Below are 21,806 nucleotides of genomic sequence, written 5' to 3' on the forward strand. Positions count from 1 at the left end.
CAGATAAGTGATCTGATCTCTTTGAAATAAATGGCAGAACTTCGCCGGTTTCAGGAAGAGAAGGCTTGAGTAACACGGGCTGAAATAACACAGGTTGCTTTCACAATCTTCCATTAAAATAGACTCGGTCGCAATGCTTCTGCGTAATTCAGACGGACGTGTGCGAGGTATGCGTAAGTTCACGTCAAAAAGATGTGGCCCACTTTCATCTGAGTCTTGATCCTTAATTGTGTAAATGTTGGCAAGGTGCTTAAAAAAGTGTGTGTTTGCAGGCATCGATAAGTTCAATACCACCTGCTCAAAAGCATCCCACATAAAGGTCAACACATTATTTCCACTAATGAAGCACAAGGCAAAAGGTTTTCTTTTCCTCCCTTAAATGAAAGGGATTGTGATTTAATGGTCCTGAGCGTGGAAGTTCAATGCCTTATATTCGCAACTGCTCACAGCCAATGCTCTCCCAGCCTCCATAACAACCCAAATGTTGTTTTCTTAAGGCAGATTTGTTTTAATATGCTTTCTCTCGCCAGCTGACCGTTTCTCCAAGTCTCAGTTTTCTCCAAATTTCCCAATTTTCTCTAAGACTTTCCTTCCACTAACTCAGAACACAGCATGTTCCTGTGCTGTTCAAAGCCGACTTTAGGGATTGCTTAATACAGATAGAAAATTGCACAGAATTCGTGTCCCTCTTGCCTTGGGATGTGCAATGACATTTCTCCAGATTATGCTGTGCTTGGACAGAAAGAAGTCTGTTGCAGCACCTGCCGTGCTGGACTGCGGTGGCCTCTCCATGTTTCTCTCCCTGCCTGTGTGGAAGAAGGAGGTTTCTTCCACATCTCCCACATCTAACTGGGAGAGCAGGGTTGCCCTAGCCTTGCCACAGGTGCTGTTCACCCATTTTTGGAAAAGAAGAATTACTGCCCGATGCCGACAACTCCTATCAATGGCCAGTCCAAGCGGTAACTCGCTGCAAGTGCAGTGCAGAGTGAAATGTCTGCTTAACAGGGCTGATCATCAGGAAGGCTTAGTGGCTAGTCTGAGGCGGTGCTAAACTGATCACCTGAGAGTATAAAGCCCAAAAGACAGAAAAAAGCCAAGGTGACGAAAGAGCACAGATTTTTGGAGCAGAGACAGTTGTCAGGAAATGGCGTCCCACACTAAAAACTTTAAGAACATCAACAAGAAGAAAAAAAAACAGTCGAGCTGATTGTGCCTGAAACAAAGACCAACCTGTTTATCTTGATATGTTTATTTTAAAGCCTAACTTTGGAACTTGATTTTCAACGAACTGCCTCTCAGGAATCACAATGTGCAGCTTATCCCCTTTGATTTCATTGTCTGCGACAGCAGCTGATGGAATCAGGGACTGCAGACTTTGGGAAAGATTGTGTCACGGCGTCGCTGGGGTCAGACAACAAGATGCTTTCCTGGCATCTTTGGGATTGCACTTTGTTATTTTTGCAGCGTGCTGCAGCAGATAGCCTACAGGGCCAGGAGCTGCCAGGCCTCCTGCTCCAGCTCTGGCATAAAATAACAAAAGGAGAACTTGGGAAGAAACCCAGGATGCTGGGTTATACCTAACAGCATCCTTGTCGTTACTCAAAATCAAAACAGTGATTCCATAATCCTTGGTGCTGTGCTGGGTTTTACCCTAACAAGGTTGCTGGAGAGCAGGTGGAGGTGGGTAGGTTCATGAAAGGAGACTGGGCATCTGGAGGGTTTCTTACATCCCATGCAACCCCAATAAACTGGCCTCAGCTGCACTGTGGCCAAGGTAGGGGTAGAGGGGAAAGTGGGAGAGGTCTCACATACGCCTGCTGTGCAGCTCTGGAGAGGTGCGGTGCGGTGCTGAGGATTCACCTTCCTCCCGTGGGATTTCTGCCACACTGAGGAGGGTGAGACAGTCCAGAGCCACAGCCACCAGACTGCCCTCCCGGGCTCTGCCCAGGGAGACCTGCCTTTTAGGGATCTGTTTTCTAGCCTGTATTGTATACTTTTCATAAAGCGCAACTGAGCTCAAGTTTTATTTACCTTTTCTTGCACGGGTTACTTTATTTTTGTTAAACAGAAATAAAACCCCGCTCAGTTGGCAGTTACCCTTGTGGATTATTAGTACAGTGCAAAGGGCAGATTTCTGAAGATTGTGGGCAATTCCAGGCAGGTTTCAAGCAGTTAACAAGTGCATACATACACAGATGGCACATGCAGACTTAAGATCATAAACGTTCATGCTGAGAATGTCAGCAGTGCCTGTGGTCAAATCTGTTTTCACCTGCTTTTTGAAAGTCCGACCATATCTTGTTGATAGTTATTTTACTTTCCTACATGAGCGAGGTTAGAAAGACCCAGCAATACGCATTGTCACCAACCAAGACTTTGGGGCTGCTTTAGGTCAAACACCCTGTAGCGAGGTGCTGTAGGTCTGTGCTGTTGGTCTTTTGGTCCCTTGTAAGAAGAGGCAGTGTAGTGCTGACACCAGGAAGTCTCCAGACCATGAGATGTTTTTTCTGCTGGGCGGCCAGCATGCTTTCGCACCCCGGAGGAAAGGGGTCTGCGTGTGGGTGAGAGCCCTGCTGATGACTTTCACTGTACTTGCAGCACGTCAGCCCAGTGTTTCTTCCTTGAGAGCCTGTACCTAAGCAGAGCTTAACCTCGGGGGTCCGATTCTCAACAAGAGTTCAGGTTGTTGATTCCCACTGAATTTCCCCCAGGGGGATAACTCCTGTCTGAGTGTCAGGCATCTACTTCCAGAGGTGCTGATCCTCCTGTCCCAGTACCATTCAGTTAGCCTCACCAGCCCCTGGCAGAGGCGGCCAGCACTCTCGCACAACTTGGCACCACCCAGGATCTCTTGCACGCAACAGCTCTTCTGCTTCTAAGCAATCCAAGGGTGGTTGTGTTTCTCCAAGAGGCAAAATACCTTGAATTGCTTATGCAAAAGAGCGAGCTTTATAAATTTTTGTTAAGCTTAGGCATCCTTGCTTTAATGTGTTTGCCCCATCTGTCATTGTTTTAATGGGTTTGCCCCATCTTTCAATTCAGATGTTCCCCAAACTTTAACAATGACTTATATAAGTGGCTCCCACCATGGGACTGGTGCAAACAAGAACTGCACAATAAACATCCTTTTTAAAGTCCTGTATGTAATGTGGGGACAATCACACACAGCGAAGAGGATGAATTCTTGTTTGTGATTCTTTGCATGCGTGGGGCTGATTCATTGCATTTTTCCAGACCTAATGGTGGAGTTGCAGAGATATAAAGAAAACTTGAAAAAATAACATCTGTTAGGTAACCAGAGGATGGTCCCCATGGATGGGTGATAGATTTGGTATATGCTGGAAGATGCAGGGAGATGTATGGGTGAGAAGACCAAGTTGCTCTGGAGAAGAAGCCAGGTACTGGTATTACTATTAGTGCACCTTCCTCCACCCTCCTTGGGGACCAGATTCTCTCATTATTATCTGTGTGAAATATTTAAGGCACTGCTGCTCAATAGCCTCTGGAAAGAAAAAGACACTTCTAACTCCTCTGTGTCCCTGGAAGAATCTCTTTTCTGCTGCAAGAAAGTTTTTTTTTTCGCTTTGGCCATCTCTCAGCCCCCTTGGTCGCTGCAGAAAAACTCCCTATCTCAGGCTCCTCTTTTTCATTCTTCCTCACCGTTTAATTAGTAATCTTTAACTGATAATCTCTGTTAATGAAAATGAAGCATCTTACTAAAGATTCGGCTTCCTAGAACATTCCCAAGCAGTGTCAATATAAAATCAATTTATTCCTCTCTTGTCTGCATAATTCTGAAATGGAGTGATGCTAATAACTGCCCTCGCTCATTTCAGTTTTCTCATGGTTGCTGAAGCTGATGGCAGCAGTGAGACTTTGGCAGACCTGCCTGTGGACTTTGGAAGATGACACACTTGCACCATTGTTGGGTATTTCTTTTACACATACAAGAACCGGCAACATTTTGCTCCTAAGGAAGCTCTAATACTGCAGAAATTAGTAAGTAGGTTTCAACACCCACCAAGCAGAAGTTGGCTTTTCCTGCTGGAGGGTTTTTCAAGCCCTTTCTCCCTAGTTAAGCTCAGAGTTTCTTTTGTTTGAGTAAAAGTGGTGCTTCTAAGGAATGTAATCTGAACTGATAACATGCTTCCTAACAAAGCATACATTAAGGTGCAAGATACGAGAAAACTAGAAAATATGAGATAGCTGCTTCTAGCGTGTAATGCATTTGAATTTTCATGAGGAGAGAGCAAGAGAGAGCTTAGCAGTAAAGTGCTCCCGAGTTTAACCAGAAGTATTTGAAATTAAATTTGTGCTAATGAGCTAGGTAATCAGAGAACAGTAAACAACACCTCTGCCATCTTTCCATGGTTCCTCCCAGGCAGTGTTGTGGATAAACTGACCTGGATAGCTGATTGACCCAAGATGTCTTTCTAAACTACTTGCCATGCTGAAGTCAAGAACAACTGTTGTTTCCGTGCACCAGCATCCAGCAGAGGAAATGATTAGATAAATATTCCCCTCATTTGAACAGGAATAAAGACATTGTAGGAGAACACTGGGAGAAAGGATCGATGCTGCCTGCTCTGAGAATAAATACCAGGCTTCCACATTGTTTCCATAAATGCCTCCAGCTCCACTTCAACATTAATGGACCAGCAGGAGCCCATTACTCTATGATAACAGTCCCTTGCTCTCTTAATGAGAGCAATATGGCAACTACTCTCAGAATTTTGACATAGACGCTCACTGTATAATGATGCTCCAATGGTGTTGCTGAAGGCCAGTTTTGGTGGCTCCGTTGCTTCCAGGGAAGATTTGCCATGGACAGGACCCTGCCTGGCAGAGGGGCACACGGACAGCTGGTGGCACAAAACGTTAACTGCCCTGGGAAACACCTCACCATGGATGCCCCACGCCAGCAGAATGGTTCAGCTGCAATCGTTGCTGAACAGGAGATCCACTGCTCACTTCACAGGCTGCCACGAAGCACATTGTGTTTGCAGGGCACCGAGATGTGGAGACAAGGAGTGCCATAGGAAATCAGTAATGAGGAAACATGAGGAAATTAATAATGCTGCATTCTGAGCAGGGATTGAATAGCATGCAGTAATTGAGGCCTGGGGCCACACTCTGCACAATGAGAAAGAAACAAAATAAGGAATAGCTGCTCATTAGGCTCCAGATTCAGCCGGTCTAAATTCCACCTAAGTCTTTGTGCCAAGTGTTTCCTACTGGCAGGCTCTGGGTCTTTGGGGATGCTGAGCCAATGGGAAGCCCTAGGTGGAATTTAGGTTAGGGCTAAATCTATCTGCCACACAGAGCAACATCTACCTTGAGCAATCGGTGAGGCAGAGCTGCTCTGGAAAGTAGCTTGTGATCTTGTAATGCAAGAAAGGGGCCAAAAGACGGTGGCATGGGCAACTTTAATTCTGGCACATCCAGTTTGTTAGCACACAATGTTGTGTGCCTGATTTTGCAACATTAATGTTTTCACAACATTTTTTTTTTTTTTTTTAATGGGACGCATAATACCATCCATTTGTGGAGAACTGATACAGCTAAACTTAAAAAAGAAGTATTTGTTTCTGAACTCCTTTAAAATTTCCTTGAGTAAGTCAGCTAAACTCCTTGTAGTGCAGTTATGGTACTTTTGAGAACCAATGCAGCCAAGGCTATGAATAAATGCATAAGGAATTATGCTATAGTAGGCTATTTACACCAGTTAATAATTTTGGATGCCTGCATCCCATGAGCAAAGACACAGTCATTGTCAGCTGAATCTATGATTTTATCCTCAGAAGTCTGATTGCCAAAGAGTGTTTCTATTGATAAAATCTTCTACATTGCTTTACAATCCATTGTGTTACACAATAGGTGGTAATGAATCAGTGGAGGGCACCTAGCCTACCAGCTGAATTAGGAGTGTAGATCTGTCTCCAGAGGGAGGAAGAGAGAAAGAGTGAGCCTAGAAACCTATTTAAAGGACTAAATCGCCTCTGTGCTAAGAGACCATAGGGTGAGCTTAAGGAGGCCAGTGGGCTACGGCTGGGGACTAGAAGAGTTTGCATGGTCGTTCCCCAAAAGGGAACTGGCCTGTGCCGCAGGCCATACCACAATACTGGCACTGGTCTTCACTGCCAGAAGTAATTTTAAAAGGTAAGCTAGATTTTGCTGTGATTAAAAGCTTCTCAACCAGACAGTGACACCTCCTCTAACACCCAAATCCGTGTGTGCAGTTGTGGCTCCATGTTTCATCACTTAAAAAGGGGCTTGTCCTGCTCTGTATTTTTTTGTGACTTTGGCCATCACAAAGGATGTTCATGTAAGTCCCATGTCTCCTCCTCTGAATGCTCACATTTTTGTCACAGAGACATAGTGGGATCCTAAAACTCCCACTCTGCTTTGGTCACGAACAAAGGAAATATTATGAGGTGACTGGACTGTAAAGGAAAGGAAGATGTCTCTTAATATAATGGGGTCTTAATTCACTTGGTGAGGTCCTAACAAGACCCATCATCTGGAAAGGGAGAACTATGCAAATTCAAATCTGATTTCTTTTTTGGAAGGTGGATAATCAGCTGCTGGACCTGCTGTGGCATCCAGGCAGTTCTCCATCACTGTAAGCCAATGTGCCAAAGTGGGAAGCGGTGGGTGGGAGGCTTGTAGTGCAGCTCTGGGCCTGTTGGAGGCAGGAGGTCAGACCTGCCAGGTGGTAGAAGTCCTCTGAAACATTTTGAAAGACTGCAATTCCTGACTGCCATCGTTTAAACAGGCATGAGGTGCTGGTAGGTAGAGATCTGTTGGAAGTTGGCATATACATTGGATTTTATATTAGAGAGAGAAGAGATTCACTTAATCCCAGAGCCCCTTCTTTGAGACCTTCCTCTGTATGTAAGTCCTGCCCAATTGCAGAAACCTCATCACTGCAGATCTGTTCCATGCAATATTTGCAGTTTCTCTGTGAGCCTTTTCACCAGGCTACTCCTTTGTGTCTCTGAGCCTCCTATGCACTGCCTCTCCTTTGCAGATATTACTTACATTGTTTTCACTCCCCCAGCTTGTCCCTGGTCCACATTTTCTTTACTTTTTTTTTCCCCTCACATTTTCTCCAGATTCCTCTTCTTTTGATAGCTAAACATACCTGTTTGAAGAAAGCGCTTCCCCTCCTGTATCTCAAAGCTGCCATACTTTGGGTGAGAGGAGCCTTCTTGACTGCCTGATGAAGCCATGGGTTGGGCAGAACCCCTGATCCCCTAACAAGTACCCTGCCAAGTAATGCTGACTGAGTTCACTCACATTTCCTTCCCTTTGGAAAATACTGGCTTGACTCTCAGCAATCAGATTACCATGCACAGGAGATGAGTGGTAACATCTCCATCTGTGCTCAAGTTTTTGGAAGCCACAAGAAGTTTTACAGTACCAAGAGAGACCTGGTATGTTTCAGGCATCCAGAAGGGATGTTTCTTAAGAGCAGCCTGGAGCACCATTACATGGTCAGCTGTCTTCTTGGTTACAGTGGAAGCATGACGTGCAAAAAGACTGCAGAATAAAGAAGATGCATCAGTGCACATAAGCTCCCTCCCCATCCAAGTTCTTGTCTGCTCTACAGTGACTCAAAAGCTGTGGGTTGCTAGAATTTCCTTTAGCCTAATAAATGACATGACAAGGAGGTGTCTCCAGACAGTCATCCTGAACTTTTCTTGACTCAGTTTCCCCTCTGTTGCTGTGTTACATCCTTTGCATCATTCCAGCCCACTTGGCAGTTTCGGTATTCACAGTCTTCTGGCTGCTGCAGGTGTTTATCACAGCAGTTTTGCTATACTGCTAGTTAGCATGCCTGCTCTGTGTGTGCTCATCACTGTGGCCTTCAGCGCAGCTGCTGTCAAAAGGACATAGACACATGGCATTTCCAGGGCTGTGGAGCGCCAGACTGCTATCAAAGTCATTAACTCATTTGTCTCCTAAGCACAGGTTTCAGGTTTCACAGAAGGTCTTCTCAGGCACCTGTGACTCTCTTCTGCACAGTCCATGTGAATATGGAACATACTTATCTAACTTTTATGTCACACAGTGTTGTGCGGACACACTGAAAACATGACCCTGAAGAACAAATGTTTAATTTTCTGGCCAGATGCTTAGCAGTGGTCAAGGCCCCTTTGTGGTGGAAGCACCTGAAGCAAGCAGCTTCAGCAGTTCAAAATGTCACACAGAAAATGTAAATACTGTGAATGAAATATTTAACTATTCGTATTTAATATAAGGTAAGGGCTGGGTTAGTAATGTTGTCTGGGAATGGAGAATGATTTTAGTGCTGCTGTGTTGGTTAAAATGTGGCTTCTATCAGTTCAGTGCTAATTAATTTTGCTTACTTTGTCAGCTTATGCCAAACTTGCATTAACTTTGCTAGTACAAAAAGCATTTATTTAGCCATCAGGAGCAGCCGATCTACTGCAATGTGCATTAGTAGTCTGACCTGGCTTTGAACTAAGTCTGCGAACGTGTTTTCTTTTTTGCTTTCATGTTTAAGGCAGACTAAAGACCACATGCACAATGTTGCCATGACTTGATAGACAGGTGGTCATTAACCAACCTCTAGTGAGCTTGTTACTTTAAACCCCATTTCTAGACCTTAATTGTCCCAGGATGTGTTGTGCTAGATGTAGTACTGTGAGGAAAAAAGCAAGATTTTATTGTTACAGGAAAGTGATTGCATGACACCACCTAGAGCAATTTTAAATGTGAGTAGACACAAGTCTGAAATGGACAATGAAGAACATATTACCTGTGATGTAAGTACTTGCTGAAATTCTGGAGAAAAGGAAAACTTCCCAGCATATCATGCAGCAGTCAAATCACAGTGTTGAACCTGTGAGTCACAGTCATCTCCATGTCAATAGACGATGGAGTAAGCACAGACCTATGACCTCACTCCAGGAATGAGCTGTTTGTTGGGGGGGAGAGCAAGCTTACGCAGATGCCAGCTTCCAACAGTGGCAGGGAAAGGATAAAAAGTGGGCTGTGAAGAAGGTCCAGCTTCTTTCTTCACCCACACGTATCCTGTCTTGGAAGGTCTTATCAATGTCCTACCTCACAGCCTTACTCTGTTTTTTCTTGGAGCTGTGCAGGGAATCCACAGGAACTGGGTTAAGCAAAAGAGGTGAGGTGGGAATGGGATGGTGCTTTGCCTGGTGGATCTTTGGCTGAGATAATCTGAAGTCAGTGAAGGCATACCAATTAGTAAAAGAAGATGATCAGGCTCGTTGACGCTGACTTCAATAGTAGTGCTATTTTTTTTCCTGAAAACAGGGCAGTGAAAAACTGGAGATGAGCAGTTGCTCTTCTTCTCCCTCATGCTGTAGGAATCCTGCAGGTTCTGCCAACCTTACGCCTGTTCTGTGATAGACCTCCCTGCTCTCTCCGTGGATTGGCAGTGTATGACAATTGATGCCAGAGTGAAACTTGTAAACTTTTGTTTCCACACCTTACCTTTTCAATGGGGTAACAAGTGCAAGAGTGAGTATGAGGTGGTTATGTACATGGGACTATACAGAAACAAAAACATTACTTCAGCGGATGGTCCCCTACAATAATTTCTTAATGTTTATTGGGGAGTGACTAATGCTTGTAAAATAAATGACATTATAAGTGTTAAGTTTCAAAGAAATCTGGACCTTACAGTACAATTGCTGGATCTTGACTAGTAGGTGGTGTTACGAGTCAGGTTCACGTGTGTGAGCTTCTTGATAGCTGAGTCTTCTGACAACAGAAAACTGAAGAGCTGAGGTTGAGCGGTAATGAGATCTGCAGGAACAGAAGTCTCAGCTGGGTTCTGTCCTTGTTTCACAGGGTGACTTCCTATGAAGTCCTTCTGCCTAGCAATTCCTCCCTCTGAAAAGGGGATATTGGTAGTTAGGTATCTCCTAGTCCTCCTTGGGGCTGTTGCTTCATGATGTAGTCTGTGGGTATCAGTTATGTACTCCCAACAGGACAACATTTTCTGCCGGCTCTGCCTTGGAAACAGGCTGGAGCTGCAAGTCCTGAGAAGAATCAAAAGCCACAGGATGTGTCAGTCCTGGGTTGCCTTGCCTTGCCTTGCCTTGCTTTGCCTGCCCTTCCCTCCCCTTCTCTTCCCTCGAAGGCTAACTTTGAAAGTTGGAATTTGGTTTTCTATTTCCTCAAAGTGGAAGCGTGTTTTAAGCAGTGCCCTTTTTTGTTAGTTTGCTACTGTATCTAATTATAAGCCTTGAAAATAAGGCATCCTGCTAAATTAAATGCCTTGGCAGTGCCCTTCTGAAACTGCTATAGCTGAGTTGGAATTTCTAGCCCATTACAGTGCAGTTGGCCAAACAGATGCTTTCCTTCCCCAAGCTTTCTGCTTTACGATTCTTTTCCCTGATTCTCTTAACAGAAGGCACCTGAAACCTTCTTTATCGATATTTGCTGTCTTAGAGAAAGTGATCAACCCCCTTCCCTATGTCTGTATGTGCTGCAGTACTTGGGGACATTGCAGCTATACTGAAGTATTTCTCACTCCTTTACTACTAAGATATTATTTTAAACCAGTTTAACAGTTTGGTTAGACCACTTCCCCCCCCAGATTGACTTTCTCAAGTCATTTGGGGATAGGTGTTTGCAAGATGAAGGCCCTTTACTTGAGGAAAAAGGACACACTCTACAAGTCTGATAATTTTTCAAGAACAGATAGTTCAGCCCTAGTTAAATATACTTCCCTGGCAAAGCATATGTAGCCGTTACTGAAAACTGATCAGCATGCCAAGTTTCAGTTGTTAAATATGAGTTTGGATTGTTCAAGGATAAAAGAAAGTAATACTTTTTCTTGGCATGTGAGTATATCAGAAACATCCATGCTAAATGTAATCAGGCATGAAACAAAGAGAGAGAAAAAAATGAGCCTGAAGAAAAAAATGGACTTCCCTTACTTGAAGAAGAAACACAGCAAGTTCCAGCATCAAAGAACTAGTAGTCCAAAATTTGTTAATAATTAAAAATAGTAGAAATGCTAATTCCAGGTGAAAGGTCTTGTGTTATTTTTAACTCTGCCATAAATAGGCTGGTGTAGGATATGGTTAGTTAGGCCAGAGCCCTGTGAAAATCGAAGTATTTACTGGATAGCTGCAGTGGCATTTCTCACTGCATCAAAGAGTTTCTCTATTCTCACATTGGTGGTTCCATGTTGAGGTGTTAGCAAAAGAATGAAGGGCAACGTGAGCTTTTTTTCCCTTCAACAGCCAGAGAGCTGCCTGAGCCTGGGGAGCTCTGAAAGCAGCCTCCGGACACCTGCCCTTTGCTTCGTGTCTCAGTTTGTTCCCAAGGCTTTGGATTCTCCTAGCAGACAGCAACCCGTGAGTGTCCATCAGCTTCTGCAAGAACATGGGCAGCCCAGCAGGACCATGATCATCCCCAGACCTACCACAGCCGTAACAAAGGCAACTCGCACAATTTGCTTCTCTGGCATTTAAGCTGAACTTCTCACTTCCTCATGTTTACTTGCTGTGCCTTTGTTTTCCAGTCTGGAAATGCTGTTTTCAATTCTTGTTGTGCCTATTTCTGCATTTAGCTGTGTTGGGATCAAATACAAAATGTAGCTCCAAGTGCCTTTTTGCACCCTGAAAGTCCATGGTAGGCCTTAGCAGATACAGAGCAAGACTGTGGAAAGTCTCCTTTCATTCAGTTTCTTCCGCATTTTTTGTGATTTCTTTACCTCACATAAAATGGGACTGCTCCAGTGGGCTACGAAGCCTTATACTTTGTGTTAGAGGGAGGGCTTGCTTACTCTTCATGTTTAGCTTGGTTGTGGCTGGGTGTTAGTATGAGTCTGAGCATCTCAGGTAGACACACAAAGCAGTCATGAGGTTTTGACAGTGCAGCCCACCCACGTTTCACCCAGAAGTTACCTCCGTTGCAAGTCAAATGCCTGGGACTGGTTTTGCCTCCTCATGGACATCTGTGTTTGGCCTTGCTGCCTGTGTGTGGGCAGCAGTGCTGTTAAGGACTGACCTCACCAGCGTGAGTGATGCATGTGCCTTGACCCCAGGATGGACCTTCAGGTGGGCATGGGGATTCTGGTTATCTAGCTCTTATTTTGGCTTCTGCACCCAGCTTTCCTTCTCGTGGTGTACAGGGGCACAACGAGTGAGGTGTGAGCCCGGTCTTGCCCTGCCACACAGTCAGGAGGCAGCTGGGGTTGCACCTGGGAGCTGGGAAGGTGATTAAACATAAACATCCTGTCACCACTAGATGCAAAGTCAGTCTGTACAGCTTTACCATCGTGGCTGCCCATGTCCTGGAGGTCTGGAGAAGCTGGTTGAGATTTCCCTCAAAAGATAAAAACATGACCCAGAGTCTTTAAAGGAGGAGGAGTGAGATGCTGAGGTGGGAAACGAGTTGTTTGCCTCACTTGGCCATAAACCCTTAAAAATGCCAGCCAGACTTAGTTTTCTAATGTCACCAGATTTCTCCTGCTAGACATGAGTATTCTGCTATTTGGCACAGCAAATGTTCCTGTCTGGTATCTAGTCAGCCATCGTTAAAAAAACAAAGAGTAATAGTTTGTTGAAAGTGCAGAGTCGATAGTGCTGAGTAATGTATTTGCATACTGGCATATGCGCTATGAAAGTAAATAAGATTATGTCAAACTCATCTGGAAGAGAGTTAATTTAACATCCTGGCTAAAGTTATGCAACCAGAGGCAAGCGGGAGTGTGGTGTGTGGGGGGGTGCATGTAATAGACCAGCTGATGAAGCCTGGGGGACAAAATGTCCTAGTGGAAATTGTATGTAGCACAAAAGAATGTAACATAAGAACCCAGCAGAACAGCACTGATTCAAGGCTGCTTATATACACACACAACTGTTTTTCTGTTAGTTTTAGGAATGCACAGGACGACGAAAGAAAAAAAAAAAGTATCTGCAGGACAGATTAGCTGTCTCATTCATATTGAAGTCTAAGTTGCTTCTTGGTCCTGGTTCAGAAAAACCCCTGCAGGACCCTCTAGGGTGTGAGCATGCTTCAGTGCATTTGATGGATAAAGGCCAGTCTGTATTCTAAACTGCAGGACTGAACAAATGCTCAGGTCCTGTTTTCAAAAAACCAACCCTGTTGCAAGAGATGATCCCCCCCCCCAAATTCATCATGGGTTGAAAACTTTCAGGACTTCAGGAGTGTTTGGATTTGGACCCAACCTTTGCATTTGAGCTTTGATTTTTAATAATTCGTTTCAAGTACTTGTTTTGAACAACTCCAGATTTCTAGGCAGCTTTGCCTCTGGACTTTCCACAGAAACATTGTGTAGTTCATGTTTCTCTCTCATTATTACAGTCTTGGAGCTAACTTCGCTATAGAGAAACGAACGTGTTTCTTGCAATAAGCAAAGTCTTACTTCTAAAGGTCTTTGCATTCAGTATTTCAGATCATAGCAGACAAAACTCTTTTCCTCTGTGCTGATAGTCACATGTCTTTAGTGTCAGTCTGATCCTCAATGGTAGGTCTGAGGAGTAAGTTATTAAAGCCTGGCATTTGAGAACAATTTCTTTTCTGAGAAAATTTTAGTATAAGCTTGTTAGATATATCAAAATTTGTGGACAGCTAGAGCGATGAAACTATATCACAATATGGTGATGGGAGCATTTTTTTGCCGTTTGATTCATGTGCTGCATCAAGCTGCATGCACTTAAGGAAGCAATGTCTTCAAGCATAATTACAGTGCCTGGATGTGAAGGTTTGGAACATAGTTAATGTTTACAGTAAGGTTATCTTGGGCCCCACAGTGAGCATTGATGACAAATCTACCTCTAAGAGCAATGGGCACAAGAAACTTGATGCTAAGTTTACTGATGTCACCAAATGCTCCTGCATGGTTAATCTGAGAATGTCTTTTGCATGTAAGTGGCATAGAGCTCAGAAGCTTCCTGGACTAAATCTTTACCCAGAAGCTCTGGAAGGACTCTGAGCCTGCTTCTCAAGCTGCGGTGCAAGCAGTTGTTCCTGCAGCTATGTAACCATATCTATGCTGGATCCAGCTGAGGAGAAAAAATGGAGTTGGCCTACAGTCCAGGGGCAGGGATTTGCACCTTCTTGCTCTGGGCTGGGCACATTCTGGGGGCTTGCAGTCAACAGGGGAGACAGATGCTTCCAGGCAGTGTAAGGACTTAATCCTTTTCACTGACTCCTCAGGGGGACCAGACTGCCAGTGTCAGCATCTAAGGATGGGCAGAAGGAAAATTAAGCTAAAGATTGTGGGATCCTTGCTAAAGATTTGGGTATCCTCCAAAACTGGAGGATACCCAGGAGGAACAGAGGCACTTCAGTATCAGGAAATATAGCTGCAACAAAGGTCAACAGAAAGGTAGCTGAAAGCACTCCTTCTCAGCACCCAACTTTAATGGGATGTATCAAAGAAAGAGACAGTGACTTGTGTGAGGAATGGTACTAGGACGGCACATCCGTTGTGTTGTGAAGTCTGATTATGACCAAGTTACCTCTTCCTGGGAGCAAGTTTTACCTTATTGGAGTGAGTGGTGTGCCATAAGCATCGGAGCACCAGTAACACTCTCCTGACATTCAGTCATCTGGCACCTGAAGCCTGAAGCTTGTAGGAAAGCTAGATAAAGAGTTGGACGAAGAACTAGAGAAAATATGATTTGTCCAGGGTCATTTCACTGAACCTGAAACACAAGTCTCTTGAGTCTGGAACAGGAGTGGAACAGCAGCTGACAGGAGAGCTGGAGTCAATGCTAGGAAGGAGGGAATATGCACCTCAGCAGATGGGCACAATAAAGAAAAGAACATAAAGCAGCATCTCCTTGAGGAAGGTTTCCCACTTAAAAAACTGACCAGTTAGGACTGGACCAGGACCTGGGTTTCAAAGACCTATGAGACTTCAGCCTAAATAGTGCACATCTAGGAATGCCTCTTATTCACCTTCTATTTCAGCTGTTGGTGCCCAGAGCCTTGTGCTTGTTTGGAGGCCCAGCAGTGGTCCCCTGTGAAGTGCTCAGCACCCAACCCAATGGCATGGCCTTCACCCTTCTCTGCCCATCTTCTGCCCTGTTGTCCTCTGTCCTTGCAGTCTCACAGGGCAGCCCAGAAATGATGAGAAACAGACCAGCTTTGAATGAAGAACCTGCCTAGAAAATGACAAGAGAAGAATTAAGAAATATGTTCTGCTTGAGTATAACATTTTTCTCTGGGATTTCTTTGCAAATTCTTGCTAGTTTCTGAGAATGTCTTGGATAGAGGCTGAAGCTGTTCTCTGATAAACTTTGTGAATATTTTGATTACATCAGAACTAAGTCTCCAGCTGGATATTAACTATGAAAGAAAATAGTCTCCAAGAGAACAGGAGTCCTTCTGCATATTTCAGTGGTTACAAATGTGTTTCAATTTGCTGATACAAATTTAAGCAGTTTGGATTTGGGTATGCTGAGGTGCCCTGCTGCTGTGCCCTGTTGTGTGCCTGCGTCTGCACAACTAGTTGTTGATGGTAGTGCAGGTGGTAACGCTTATGTCAGTATCACAGATGCCAGGTCATGTTAGCCTGTGACCAGATTTTCCCGTTGTATGTCTGCGCCACCTGCCCCTCCATCACTCAGTACCTGTACAAGATGCCTGTGCATTAGGCAGGCAGGCATTTATCTTCCTGAAATCCCTCTGGGGTGTAAAAACCACAACCCTCCATAGTCATTCTGTATGGGCGGGGGGGGGGGGGGGCGGGGGGCGGGGAATGAGGGAACAGATCCTTTCAGGTGCTCAAGCATCTAAGTCACAATTTCTTTAGGGGTAATGAGACATCTGAGTCACTCAATTAACCATGATCAATGAATTTGTCCAGCTTCGGAAGAAGCAGAAACTGAAGTCAAATCTCCCCAATCTTTTTTCATTTTCTGAAACAAGAACCAGCCTATCTGCCCTTCCCCCCCTCCCCCCTCCTGACACAGCACCATATACACTTCCCTCAGCTGTTTTCTTTTCCTTAGCCAACACCCTTCTTTGGCTGCATCTGACTATTTCCTAATTGTTTCTCTTTCTCTTTCACCTCTTATTCTTTTTTGTTTTGTTTTGCTTTCTCCTCCTATTTTCTCATTTGCCCGTTACTTTTTTTTGCTCCACTTTTATATTGGTCCAGCCAACATGATCTCCAAAGGGAAAGCCATGAAATAAGCAGTGTGGTTGCACTGACAGGTCTGCACTGGGCCTCTTTGTCTTTTACGGACAAGATTTTCAAATCCAGCTGTAACAGCTTTCAGTGCATAGGGCAATGCTGTTGCCTTTATGTGTTATTGTGGTCAGCAAACCACAGGTCACTTAAGTAAAGACTTAGGACTCTCTTAGAAAGACCCTTAAGGATGTCCTTACTCAGGCGTGTGCTTAACTCATATTGACTTTCTATGTCTATGCATTTTTGTTGAGAAGAGTGCTTTTCTCACACAGGAAAAAGGATTCTTAGGCTTTACACTTGCAACTACTATGCGTGGCAGATTTGTAGTGTCAGACAAAAGTTTAAGGCTGGAAGAGACCGTTCTGATAATCTTGAGAGACAGCTGGAATGCTAGAGGTCAAAGAACCCCATTTCATCTGTAGTAGCGTTTTAACAGCTAGTGGAGACACAGTTAACTTTATTGTTGCTCCTATCTTATCACCACTACATAAAATGCTCGCAGCTGGTGCATGTCTGTAATTATCTACGTGGCACATGAATAATATTTTCGCAATGGCATGTTTGTTGTCGTCATGGTATTCAGTTACAGGCGTCATTTCTGTTATTAATTGTGCTGTTGTCTTTACTGGACCACTGTGCATCTGCTGATATTAGAGGACTACAAATGACCGACTCTTCTGCTTTATACAATCATCCTCCTCCTGTTGCAACAGGAGAAACAAGAGGCACAGGGCAGTGAAATATGCATCTGGATCAAGGAAGGGGAGAGGCACTGCACTCATAGCTAGACCAGTGTTATAATGTCAAAGGCAGCATGCCTTGGTTTTATTGCACCCTTGAAGCAAGCTCAGTGGATTCTTTTGCCATCGCTTACATAGGCTTAAGTTCTGTGTTGCTCTGCTGTATCTAGTATTTCCTATAATACTTAGAGGTAGAATAGTAGAGCTACTGCTAAAGCTGTTTGAAGACGTGGCCTTAGTTCCAGCAATAGCTAGTTGAAGTCTGCATTTCTAATCCTGAATAAAATGTTGGCTGGGATTTTCAAAGGAGTCTCCAAGGTGGCAGACCCTGCTTCCTAGTGTCCTGTTTCTTTTGACTGTGTTTTATCTAAATTCTCCTTCATTCTTTATACTCTCTGTTTTCCACAAACTGAGATTTCAGCTTGGAAGTCTTGCTTGCTATGCGTTGGTCTTGACCAGTAAAGCAGATAATCAAGCTTCTGTGCTGGAAACCCTCATTCACTCTGGGGCTTCTACCAAATTTTCCTGCTAAAGCAAATGAAAAAATCACCTGCAGTCTTCATGGAAGGTCCTTCAGTGAGCTTTGGCTCAAGCCAAGGAGATAGTCATCTTGCAAGTGCCAGCCTAACCTCCATTGCTAGTGTCCTACCCATTCATTCCTGATGCCCTCCAAGCACAGCTGAGGACCTCAGACACTAGGGAGAGGCAGGCCCTTAGCTCTTCCTTGGTGCTGGGGGCAGAGGGGAAAGTGCAAAATAGCTTTATACTATAATCTGAACTACACATACCCAGAGCAAGTGCTGGAGGAACAACTTTTCATCCTGCCAAAATACAAGAGATGTTGTTTCCCTTTTGTCCCCAGTCTATAGTAGGCTGATTGTGACAAGACCACCTGAAAAGAAGCCAGAGGACCTTCCCCTTGGTTATGTGGTAGGTTGCCTGCCTCTTGAATTGGCAGCTTTCAGGCTCCCAAGCAGGGTTTTTCAGCCTTCTGTGTGGTGCTGCCCTGAGGTAGCCCTCCAGCCTCTTGTACTGAATTGTGTCCATAGCTGGAGCTGCACAGCACTGGGCAGCATTGCTGCAAAAAAAGTCTGCTTTACTCCTCAGTTTCCTGGGACACCATGGACACCATCTCTATTAATGTTTAGAAATTTTACCAGAGCAGAACTAAAGCATTTTTAAAATTGCTCTTCGCCCTAGATTTCTGGATTTCCATGTCATGGTGAGTTAAAAAATGTGTACATCATTTGCACGTGGGCCAGGAAGCACTGTATGCATGCCAGATGGTGAAATGGTGATAGGGGGCCTGAAATCCAGGCTGAAATGCACCAGGTTCAGTGTATATATCTAAGCCCAAATCGCCCACAGCACAGCAGAGAGATGGCCTGGCTTGCAGAGGAAAGTTTCTCTGTATGAGCTCTGAAAGCATAGACATGGTAGAGCTGTGAGATGGCAATCAGACTCTTTGTTTGATAGGATGCCAGTACCTGGTGTTTTGGTTTGCAAAGTCCTTGACTGGGCTATTTAGCATGCAGTATAAACTTGCTGATGTGTGAACTTATCCTCCTTATGCCAATGCAGAGGGTTGGCTAGTCTGCCTGCTCTTGGCTTTCACAGACTTCCAGCTATCCTTCTATGCTTGGCAAAAGGGTCTGTGCTCCTTCCATAATGCAGTGACACATGGTCTTCTCTGCATTAGTTACTAAGCAGTGTTGATAGTTTATTACGTCTAGTGGTGGGTAAGCTTCAAAACGCTTGGCAATTCAGTGAATCACTTGAACCCTTTTGAACCGAAATGATTCCTAGACAAAGACCAGTTTTCCAAGCTGCTCTCCACTTTAGCAAAGAAGGCAAAATGTAAACTATGCCATGGGTGCAGAGGTGGCATTCAGAAGCTTCTGCTGAATGCAGAATGGTCCTGGGATGCTAGGTGGTGGTCAAACATGTAGAAAGGGATTCTTCTTGCCCCAAAATAGCTGCCAGCTGGACAAAACAGGCAAGGAATTGTGAGGATGCTTGTGGTGCTCTGAGTTTGAGCCTTACTTAGGTTAGAAGATCACACTGTTACAGTCCAGCCTATGTCTTGTTTAACTTGCATAGATGTAGCAACAGCTTAAAATGCGTTCAGTGAAAAAGATGGCACTGTGCAGTACTTGCAGCAAGTATTTTATACCGGGATAGAGTTAGCTTGGACCAATGTTAAATATCCTGTTAAATATCTTGTTAATGTAAAAATGTAAACCTAGAACTCTTTTGAGGAAGAAACTAGGGTGAGGTCTGTTCAGTTATTCCACTGAAGTGTCTGGTCTGGGCCAGTTTGGCCCTGCTATGGGTTTGGCCCTGCTATGGGTTTGGCCCCAGTTAAACTCTCAGGTCATGCTTCAGTGAGATGTACGGATCTACTTGAATTGCAAGGCACATACGTATGTCATTCCCTGGAAACTGTTAGGCACATATTCTTAATTAGACATATACACCTTTGGATTATTTGTTATAATGATTAAATCCGTACTAATGACTCTCTGATAATTAATGGGTAGCCTAAAAATTGGTATTTCCCATGTCTGAAAATAAAACGGTGATGTTTTGAAATTAAATTCTTGAGTATGAGGTAAATGGCAAAATATGTGTTTAGTTACATGTGGTGGGGTTGGCAAGATACTTTTTCAAAAGCAGGAGTCTAAAATTAAGTCTTAAAGATACAGTTAGAAAGCTAAATAAACAACTGGGCTTTTTCAAAGGCTGAACACCCATGAGCTACCTGGCGAGAGCACCAAATACAGATTTCAACATTTGTATTGTCATTGAAAGACAGTACCAAATTCCCTTGATCTCCCACCAAGGCTCTGGGCCTGAGCATCCACGTTCACACAGCTGGGTACCACCTGGGTCTCTGAGTGCTGGGAAGGCTCTCCTGAAAGTGCGGAGCCAGCCCAATGGACAGAGCCAGGCACAGGGACTCAGGTGGACTGGAAGCTGTATGCGTTTAGGCTGGGGAAACACACGTTTCACCTTCTAATATTAAAATCCTAATGCATTTAGATTTATTTTATAAGCGGTGCAATTTATGGCATTGTTAGGGATTCACATGTTTGTTTGCTCTTAAAGAGTTGGCTGTTGGTGATGTTATCAGTAAGAAGCATGTTGTCTTATCCCTGTGCCGCACTTTTGACCAGTACCCGTTGGTGCTTGGGAAGCAGTTGGCTGATCCAGGAACAGTGGATGAGGCTGGTGCTTTACGTTTATGCACCCTCTCTTTTCCCACTGAAACACATACACGCTGACACATATGCATATTCCTTCACTTACACGGCAGTCCTTCTCCTGCTTGCCAAGTCCATCATCTCAGTTCCCCCAGAGAAGGGTGGGATACTGATGCAAGATGCTGTGTTAGATGGCTGTTCCCCTCCCTTGAACCAGAGTCTGATGACATGTCTGCTAAAATGCGTCAGACCATTGGGGAAAGAGAGAGAGCAAGAGTGACGGAGAGGGAAGTCTGGGTGGAGGGATTTGGTTTTAATTAAAACAAGTAAAGCCGTGTTTTCCAAGCCCCAGATTGCATTCAAATCTGGCAGAAGCTGCTGGGCGAAAATGAATTTTCAGGTGGCTTGGTTGTTTTCCAAGGGATCCTCTGCCGTGGGAAAGCCGTGATGCCAGGACACATTTGGCCTGGGATTGGCGGGGTGCTCAGGCTGGAGGAGACCACTGGAGGGGACTAAGGTGGGACCAGACAGTGAGTCTAAGCTGATAGCCCCAAAACATGGAAAGGTGTTTTTTCACTCCCTTTGGTCAAAAGGGCAAACACATAGGTGTGTTCTCTAGTCCTCACCAGTCCCTGGGAGGCCCTGGGAAGGTCCTGGTTCTGCTGCTGGCCATGTGCCAACACATTTCCGTTCCCTGTGTGTCCCTTGTCCCTCCTGTCCATCACCAGTAGAGACTTCAAGCTGCCCAAGGCCAAAAACTTTCTATTTGTGCATGTTTATGTGCTGCGTATCATGGAGGAACACTAGTCTCGTCAGGGCCCCCTGGCACTACCACAACAACAGTTGCATGAGGAGAAGGGAGTAGATTTTACAGACCCTCCGACAATCACTAAGAGCTTTTTCTTCTCCCTGCTCCATCCCCAGCAGCAGCATGTTCCTCTTGCACGAGAGAGCTTGCGTTGTCTGCGAGAGAAAGCTAGGAGCTTCAGATGGCTGCCTAAACCTGATGACTGAAGCTTTGCCTGCATAGGCGAATGCCAGTTTTGGGTCCAGAACCCTGGTTTTATTTAGAAGTGGGATTTGTGTGTGAGACAGTGATCCCGCTCTCAGACAGGTCTGCATCTTGCTTGCTGAGATACTTTCTCCCCACTGTCATTCTGGAGTTGCTGGAGGTGGACAGTGCTGTAAATTTGCCTCATGAGTCATAATCCTCATTGTGTTGTATAGCGCTCTGGAAGCCAGCTCTAAACCCGTGGAGTAATCCTCACAGTACTCCAATTCATCCACACTGGAAAAAAACTTCAGATACCTCTGTAAAAAATACAAACAAAATAACAAAACAAACTAGGGAGCTTTTTGGCATTAGTTTCCAAAGATGCTTCAGGAGGAACGAAGATGAGACCACTTTGAAACTGTTTTGCAGGACAGTGTCTGGACGCCTCTGAATCCTATAGAGTCGTGTCAGTGCTTGATGTGGACCTGCATTTCTGGATTGGCTTTGTATGAAGCAGCCAGACGAGCACTGGAGATAAACTGTCACGGACTTGATGCTGCTGCTGAACATGGTAACAGGGCTGAACTTCTTTTAATAGATGTGGTTTTTTAATGAAGCTAATTTCTTCAGATGTAGCATCTTTTCTTTTCTTACTTCCTCTGTTTCTGCTTTGGTCAGAGATGCTGTAG

This window comes from Accipiter gentilis, chromosome Z (assembly GCF_929443795.1).
Source record: "Accipiter gentilis chromosome Z, bAccGen1.1, whole genome shotgun sequence".
Lineage (NCBI taxonomy): Eukaryota > Metazoa > Chordata > Aves > Accipitriformes > Accipitridae > Astur > Astur gentilis.